General features: G+C 45.6%; 1 long non-coding RNA gene and 1 other non-coding gene across 2 annotated transcripts; both read right to left on the reverse strand.

The window, feature by feature from the left end:
• Window positions 1-976: 976 nt before the first annotated feature.
• Window positions 977-1790, reverse strand: LOC147270054 (uncharacterized). The gene is made up of 4 exons (XR_015115664.1): window positions 1656-1790; window positions 1516-1583; window positions 1372-1427; window positions 977-1287 (listed from the first exon to the last, which is right to left on the reverse strand). It is a non-coding gene; the product is annotated as an uncharacterized LOC147270054 (long non-coding RNA).
• A 5262-nt stretch (window positions 1791-7052) lies between these two features.
• On the reverse strand, window positions 7053-7124 carry trnae-uuc (transfer RNA glutamic acid (anticodon UUC)). The gene has a single exon. It is a non-coding gene; the product is annotated as a tRNA-Glu (tRNA).
• Window positions 7125-9402: the final 2278 nt, after the last annotated feature.

Below are 9402 nucleotides of genomic sequence, written 5' to 3' on the forward strand. Positions count from 1 at the left end.
TTTCACTACATTACCGTCAGCATCATTTTGAGTTCATTAGCAATTCTTACTACATCACTGTCGCATCATTTTGAGATCATTAGCAATTCTTACGATATCACTGTCGCATTATTTTGAGGATCGTTGCAACTCTTACTACATGACTGTCAGCATCACGTTGAGGTTATTCGAAACACTTACTACATTACTGTAAGCATCATTTTGAGTTCATTAGCAATTCTTACTACATCACTGTAGCATTATTTTGAGGTTATTAGCAACTCTTACTACATTACTGTAAGCATCATTTTTAGATCATTAGCAATTCTTACAACATCACTGTCGCATTATTTTGAGGTTCGTAGAGTGGCAAGGCGAGCGGTGGGGAACAGTTGCCAACAACGCCACCTGGGGGCTTTCACCCCAGGATATAATCAAAATTTCAAAATGACCAGGCTTCTATTTGAACAAAGGCACACAGTTCGAGAGACACAACAGGACAGGACCGTGATTTCCAATTATAAAAATACTTTTATTAGAAAAATAGTTTAAAATGAGCAACAGACTAAATGAATACCAATGGATATAATAAGGAGTGCAAGAGGAATTACCGAAAGGAAAAGGGGACAGGGCTGGGGCTTACCACGACAGCGGTAACGAAAAGGGGAGGGATCCAAAAAAACTACACTTCACCCGTGACACAGCAAACCAAAAAAACATGAATAAGGAACCACCACCAGGGGGACCGCTGCCGCTCTGGGCCCTCAACACCTGTCAAAGAAAAGAAAAGAACACCATCAAAAACATGAAATCAAGGCAACCCTCACACACGAACCAAATATCACTACCACAAATAACCCAACAGAAACTGTTTTAAATCCAAATGATCAAAATGGGGAGCAAAAGGCTATAATAATAATAATAATAATAATAACAATAATATAATAATAATAATAATAAGGGTTCTAAACAATAAATCAAATGTAACCCACAAAAACTAACAATAATAATTCAAAGAAAGAAATAACAAATAGAAAAGGAATAAACTCAAGTAATTAAGGAAATGTCTCCCCCTCTAATTAAAACCAGTCTCCAAGGGGGATGGCTCAGCGCCGATGAGGGTCGGGATGCCCTCTCTTGGCCCACGTTGAGGCTCTTATGAAGGCCGTAGTGCACGGCTTTAACCACCGTTACTGGGAGCAGCGTTAGTTATGAGCCGAATCAGCAAGAATCCAGAATGAAGAAGAGGAGAAGAGAAGAAGAACCAAAACAACAGCGAGGCTCACAGCAGCAATTGACGGCTGCGCACTGCAAAATAAACAAGTTCACCTAATTAAAATGTGGATGAAGGGGATTACAGAATAACAAAAGCTAAGAATAAACATTTCCTACCGGAGAGCAGAATCGTGGCGTCAGACGAGGCAGGAGGAGGAAGCCCACAGCCCAGACTACACAAACGATGGCCGGGAGAGGATAATCAGAACACCACAGACCATCGGCAGCTTGATATGAAAGGCAGACAACTACGCGTCTTACCCCCAGAAAGCGCACCACGCACACACCGGCCCCAGGGAGACAGCCCAGCTCCCGGTAACACCACACCGCTGGACGGAGCAAAACTGGAGTAAACACGGGGCCCAGGACACTGAATAATGGAGCAGAGCAAGCATGCATACCTTTGTTTGTAACCGATCTGCTGACCAGCGAGACGCCACCACGCACGGCTGTCAGCTCTGTAAAGGAGGGAGAGGAAGTGGAAAGGACGGAGAAGGGTCGGACCAGGTCTACTGCTAGGTGACCACTCACTATCGTCTGCCACACTGCCCCTCACGGTGGGGAGTGTAGCGCCATCCTGACACAACACTGACACACACACACACACACACACACACACACACACACACACACACACACACCCTCCCAGTCACTAACCCATATTGTCACCACTTAAACCACCACTGGAGTATTGACAGAGATTCCACATGTTGGTCAACCAGAGAAGCTCCAACTGGTGAAGGTCATCCAACCCTGCATGAAGGTCAACCTCCATCATCTGCTGCTCCTTAGCAGGGACTTAGCTCCAATGGTAGAGTGCTAGCTTAGCACGTGAGAGGTAGAGGGATCCATGCCCTCATTCTCCAGAATACTTCAGCTTGTTCTGTTGATCAGAGGAGCTGCTGGGTGATGAATGCTGATGTTTGTCCACTGGTGTGATAAAGTGTCCCCTGTTACTGAGATGAGGATGAACACCTGCTCAGGTCAAAGCTGCAATCAAACCAGGGACTCTGAACCACACACAATGAAGGAGTTTGTCACCAGCCTTTAAAATTCCCACCATCTCCTGAATGTGGAGCAACTTGTCCTGCCAAAACTGTCCCCTCTACCATTCTTAATAACACCTGTCCTGACAGCCAATCATGCTGGGCTGCAGCGGTGAAAGCACTGAATGCAGCCAGGATACACAATGACTCAAGCAACAGTTGAGACAGGGCAGGACAAAAAATGACCTCCTGATGGCGTTAGGAGTGATTCTTACAAGAACCAATCAATAAAAGTGGGTGGTGACCTGCTCATGTGACGCTTGTGTTGATGATTACTGGGTCTCCTCCATGCTCATTTATCATGAATGAATCCCTCTGAGTAAAACACCTGATGACTCCTGAGTTGTTTCACAAAATGTGTGTGTGTGTGTGTGTGTGTGTGTGTGTGTGTGTGTGTGTGTGCAATAACTACGAGTTATCTATGTATAGATCAAACAATTATTCATCAATTGGATACATTGACAGTGGAAGTTCAGGTTTCCTGTAATTCAGTTTGCAGACAACACAGAAAACTGCCCCTGACCCCTCCCCTCATTCTGGAGGCTTTAACATGAAAATGAAAATGCTGACAGACACAAATGCAAATCAGGGTATCTGACCAGAGGTGACATATTTTTAATGCTTTTCTTGTTATATTTGTTATATATGTTCTGTATGGTTATATTTGTTATGGTTGTTATGGAGTTGATGGTTATTATCTCTGTTTCTTGTGTCTTTGTCTTTGTTGTCCTCCCCTTCGTCCGTCCTGGATTTTTGACCTTGGTTGCAGGAAGCCTGTGACCTCAACTCCTTTTTCTGTGTTGCTGAACGTAGAGCCTTTCTTCATTGTGCTCGCTAAAGTGTGATCCTCCCTGCTAATTCCTTATTTCATTGACTAATTACCCACCAAAAATAAATACCTAATTGCTTTATTTGGCTGAAGTTTAAAAGACCATCATTCTGGTAGCAACAGTCTTTCTGCCTTGTAAACACGCTAAGCTAACGATGGCTTCTCCCTCTTGTTCTCCTCTCTCCTGCTCAGAGTGCCACATGTTTTGTTCCTCCTCTGCCTCCTCTAGTGATACTGATAAGTGTGTTAAATGTAGTTTTTTTGTTGTGTTGGAGGTGAGGCTTAGCGATGTTGAATTGGACCTGCAGCGGCTCTGCACCAAAGCTGCGAGAGCTAGCCAACCCTCACTAGCAGGTGCGGACCACCTTAGCTTAGCTCCTAGCTTAGGCCCAACTAGCGCTCCCCCAGCAGCTCCCAAGCATCTGGGAGAGCGCCAAGAAAAGTCGGGCCTAAGCTAGGATGTGCTTGCTCATGAAGAATTGTTGGGTGTAAATTCATTTAAGGAGTGTTGAACTGGACCTGTTCTACTTGTAAAGTGTAACTTTTGTTGTTATTTGGTGCTTTACAGGGTGATGACTTGACTTCATTGCAGCTTTGACCTGAGCAGGTGTTCATTCACATCTCAGTAACAGGGGGACACTTTATCACAGCAGTGGACAAACATCAGCATTCATCCCCCAGCAGCTCCTCTGATCAACAGAACAAGCTGAAGTATTCTGGAGAATGAGGGCATCGATCCCTCTACCTCTCACATGCTAAGCTAGCACTCTACCATTTGAGCTAATTCCCCTGTTAAGGAGCACAGCAGGTGATGCAGGTTGACCTTCATGGTTGGATGACCTTCACCAGTTGAAGCTTCTCTGGTTGACCAATGTAATGGAGACCAAGGGTTCCATGACATAAATGATGAATTGAAGGTAGCATTTGTCTTGGTATTAACAGTTTATGTAAATTATTGGCACACACACATGTTAATGGTGAGGTTTATTGAATCAGCAAACATGTGAAACATTTTCGATGCCATGTGTTCCAGGGAGGGACCTGGGAAGCACAGGGGGACCAGCCATCCTACCTGTGGAAAATGAAGACCCCAGTGTCAGTCAGTGGGAGTCACTGTGCAAGGCCTGGTATTTTGGGTTTGTCAAGTTTGTCTCATGTAAATGTGGCAGTTTCAGTCGTCACGGTCAGTCCTCACCTCTTCCTGGTGGTTTCCTTAAAGGGGGTGGAGCCAACAACAGAGACCCTTGACCCCTGACCCTGGTCAGAGAGTCTCTGACCAGCTCTCCTGCTCTCTTTCCTCCTACCAGTCAAAGCAGACATCTTCACCTACTGATCTTGGATCTGCTGCCCGTTCCTGCCTGGTAAAAGAAGGAACCAGCACCTGGTTCTCCAGGCTGAATGAACTCCAGGACGTTGGCCAGCCGTGTCAGTTGAAACCTTATTTGTCCTAATAGAGAAAAAATAAGTCTGATTGTTGATGAAAGATGTCCTCATGGCTTTGAAACTGTGGTTGGGGACCAGCCAACATGAGCACATTCATGGAAGAATAGCAACAAAAACAGGAAGTGTTAGTTAGCAAGTACTCACCAGTCTGTCACTATCATACTTGATTCTAGTGGAACAAAATGGCTGCTGCTGACTGTGCTGCCTGGTGGAGGATCACTCTTCACCATCCTCTCAGGCCTTGATGGAACCAAAAAGGCCAGTTCCTGGAGAAGATCTTCTAGGGGTCCAGGTTAAAGCGGTGCCCCAGCTGGCAGCAGGTGCTGACCCAGGTCCTGCATGGGAGATACTGTCAGTTCTGTTCTGCCCTGCTCACAACCACAGGCTGGTGTTGAGGCCTGCAGCAACCAGGGCCCCAGTCACCAAGAGTATAAAGGCTGGTCATTGTGGCAGTGGGAGGAGTCAAAATGAAGACAGACCAATGTGAGCAGGACGTTCCTGGAGAAGTCAGAAGAACTTGACCATGTTTCCTACAGTACCCAGGAGGCCTGGTAGTTGTTGAAGGAAGCTCCAAAAGCAAAGAGCAGACAGCAGGACATCAAAAGAAAAGATCCAGACACTAAAACTACAAGTAGAAACAAGAAGAAATACTAAAAGCTTTGGAAAGATACTACAAGGTTGGATATACATTATTATATACACTACTATTCTCATTGACTCCTAAAGAGGGACAGGAAACATTAGAATGTGGATCAGATCAGCTGATTTCAGTGTTGAGTCCATCCCTCCATCCACTTTCTGTTCTATCCTTTAAGGGTCACGGGGGGGGGGGGGGGGGTGATCCCAGGTGACGTTGTTCAAGAGGCAGGGTTCACCCTGGACAGGTCACCAGTCCATCAGGAGAAATGAGGTGGTCGGTTTCATGCAACCTAAACTAAAACATTAGTCAGATCAAATTCAGATTAAAGCAAGAGTCTCCAGATCAAAGTCAGAATTCCTGATGATGTCATCAGGGCTTTGACAGTAACTAGAATTCTGTCTTTGATCTCAGGAGGACATGAAAGAAACACAATTTAGAAAAGTATATGAGACCACGGCAGCATGATGGTTTAGTGGTCAGCAATGTGGCCTCACAGCAAGAAGGTTCTGGATTTGAGTCCAGGCTCGGGTGCAGAATCTGCATGTTCTCCCCGTGCATGCGTGGGTTCTCTCTGGGTACTCCAGCTTCTTCCCACCGTCCAAAGACATGTAATTTGGGATTAGGCTGATTGGACACTCTAAATTGACTGTAGATGTGAGTGTGAATGGTTTTGGCGACCTGTCCAGGGTGAACCCCGCCTCTGGCCCGTAGATGCTGGGATAGGCTCCAGCCCCCTCGACCATCAATGTAGGTGTTTTGTTAATTGCATGCCACATGAAATTATTATTGGTCAGTTTCCTAGCAACAGTCTCACAGCGTCAAGACAAGAACACTTCTACTTTTGATGATGACAGTTTGTTCAACACTAAACTTCATCCAGTACCATGTTGTCAAACACTGGAACCTCCACAGCACCTGAACAGGGACTTGAACCCTGGACCCTCACATTAAAAGTCTGATGCTCTACCGTCTGAGCTCCTCAGGCTCTTTCTACAGCATTGAGACAGGAACAGAAACACCTGTGAAGGTCAAACTGATGCTTTCTTGACTTGTTCAGTCCTCCATGTTAAAGTCCACCATGCTTTTGATTGGCTCTGATTCTCTGTGGCAAAATCCAACAAGAGGCTCCAAAAATGTCCTGAATGTCACAAGAATGCACAGGACAAGATGTTAGTTTCCTTCATGTCTGCAGTTCCTCCACTGGAAAGTAAAGTCAATGCTGCGCCTCTGCTGAAACCTGGGATCGGACCAGGGACCTTTAGATCTTCAGTCTAAGGCTCTCCCAACTGAGCTGGTTCAGTTCTGAGTGAGGGCCCTGCTTCTCTCATTTATAATCTCTTCCACTCTCACTAGAACTTAGAGAGGATTGGAGCTTCTGAAGTCCTGACACAAATCAAACCAGGGACTTTGAACTACACAGTGAAGGAGTTGATCATCAAGGTCGATGACAGCTTCTTAAGTTCTAGCTTTGATCAAATATAAGAAATGTAAATGAATTCAACATTGATTGCATTTCCCTCCTTTCTTTGGAGCAAGGAACCGAGGACTGGAGCTCTAAGTTTTCCAGTTCCTACATCAGTGAATGGACTTTCTGTGCTGCAAGGAACCAAAGCTACTAAGGAGGATTACAGTTTGTCCTTGCAGGAGTCAGTGACTTAATAGAGTCTAACAAAGGGTTGAACCTGAATGAGACAGTCACCCTTCAACATGGGGCCATGGCAGAGTGAACCAAGAACACTACAATGGGGGTGAGAGTGGAGCCATGATGGATTCACAGTTCATCACCTCCACCATCATGTGGACCACCTGATCACCTCTCCCTCAACCTCTAAATAACTCATTCCCTGACCGGGAATCGAACCCAGGCCGCGGCGGTGAAAGCGCCAAATCCTAGCCACTAGACCATCAGGGACCACACAGAGCACTCCAACAACAGAGACTATAGACAATGACTCAAGAACACAGGACTCTGTGGTCTCAGCTTGAGATGCAGAGGGTCCACCAAGACCACCAGACACCTCAGCCCCCTAAAGACAGTCCACCCCCAGGATCAGCTTCTATCACTCAGTGGTCCAGAACCATGATGAAGCCTGATCAGGAATGTGAGCAAAGCTCTTGGAACAGGCCTGCTGCCACCACAACTAAGATCCTGCAGGTCACAAGAAACTCCAGTTTCCAGCTGACAAGTGGACTTTCCTCTGATCTGTGGTGGTGCTGAGTTTAGCAAACACCTCCAACAAGAAGATGAAGGAGGCCATCAACTCCTCCAAGCTCAACATCTATACTGGCTTTACTGGGAGATCAGGAGGTCAAAGCAGATCTTCACCCTCCACCTCAGATGGTTTCTACTCACAGAGATGAGGGACCAGTTCAAACCAGCTCCCTGGAGCTCCCTTAAGCCATTGTCCCCCTCAGCTAACATCTGGATCTGGACCTGCACCGGTGCTGACTTGTGTCTTGAGTCCCCAGAGTTTGTTGAACCAGAGAAGCTTCAACTGGTGACGGTCGTACAACCAAGCGTGAAGGTGAGCCTGCATTGTCTGATCTGGAGCTAACAGGAATTAGCAAGTTAGCAACTGTTCTAGAGTTGCTGCTGAGTTGAATTTGAATTTATTTGTTGAAAGGTTCCAGTTTCTATGAGGTCAGGGAAGATTGGTGTGGATATAAAGGTCCCTGGTTGGATTCCCACCTCTCACAGAGGACCTGATGCTTCACGTGAGCTGTGGGATTGGTCTTTACTGCTGAGACAGAAAGAATCCTCCCACATTGGCTTCTTTTAACTGTCAACATTGGTTTGGCTCATTGGAACATTTTCAAACCCTCGTTGCTCAGATTTTACATGAATTTGATCATGACTTTAGACACATGTTCTGTTTATTAATTAAATAATCACTTGAGTTATGAATTTAGTGAGTCAACCAGACTTGGTCAATGACAAAGTTAGTCTGGTTATTATTCAGTTTCCAGTCAGTAGGAACACACACACACACACACACACACACGCACACACACACACAGCCTGTCTTCAGTATAAAATGGTCTGTCACGTTCTCTCACGTTGGAAGATTTCTCTGACTCCATTGTGAATACAGAGACTCTTCATCTGCCACCTGAGTCTTGATCCACTGATTCCTCTTATCCACCTCTTTCTGCTCCAACAAGGCTGACATGGATCAGGTGGGTCCATGTCATCCAATCAGGAGGTTTCTCCTCTCAGTTAATTTTCTTCATCCCAGTTTGATTGATTCTTCTCAGCCTGATGAAGGAGCATCTGATCAGGTGTTTGGCTGCTTGTTGGTTGTAATTCCATAGACTTTAATCTCAGATGTTATAGAATTAATAATGCAATGGCAGTCCTGCCAAGTGACATCAGTCACATGACAGGATGGCCCAGTCATGTGACTGAAGGAGCTGAGAGCTTCTACACACCATTGTTGATGGTGTCTTCCACCATAGTCAGCAGCCACAACTCCTCTATCAACACCTGTCAGAGACCTGCTGGAGGCTCCACTGAGGTTTGAACTGGGATCACTGGATTCAGAGTCCAGAGTGCTCACCATTCCACCATGGAACCATCAAAGAGGAAACGAGTGAGACAAACTATGGCACTAACCATGTACGAGGGACTGCAGTGGTTTTCTGGATCTAATTTCCACAAACAAATGATGATTTGGGGAAAGGTCTGACAAAGTCTGACAAACATACCCTGATTTTTTCACAAACAAATGATGATTTTTAGACAGTGACACAGGGCTCTTATTTTGGAGGGCCATCAGGATGTGAAATATCCCAGACCTCTGAGATCAGAGTGTTCACTTTGATCTCAGGGTCCTGAATTTGGAGGTTCTTCCTTTGGTCTCCAAGTTCTAACTCCCATCTGCTGAATCCTTTTTTTAATGAACTCCTCAGACCCTGATGATGTCAGGAAGAAATCCAGACATTCAGTTCTCATCTCAGCTGTTCTGACTGAGACGTCAAGCAGTCAGGAAAAAAGTGTTATGACCCAAAGTGGGACCTTTACAGGAGCTAACAAAGTGTCTTTTTTCTAAACTACTTGAGGAACTGGTTAAACCAGTAAAATATGCATTTCTGTGTGCAGACCAGTGGGGAGCCTGGGTGAGTGGAAGGATGTTTACCACCAACACAGAACCCAGACTTTAGTCATGTGATGAGATGGAGACTCTGATGAT

This window comes from Aulostomus chinensis, chromosome 1 (assembly GCF_037954235.1).
Source record: "Aulostomus chinensis isolate RoL2024-O1b breed Wild chromosome 1, RoL_Achi_v1.0, whole genome shotgun sequence".
Classification (NCBI taxonomy): domain Eukaryota; kingdom Metazoa; phylum Chordata; class Actinopteri; order Syngnathiformes; family Aulostomidae; genus Aulostomus; species Aulostomus chinensis.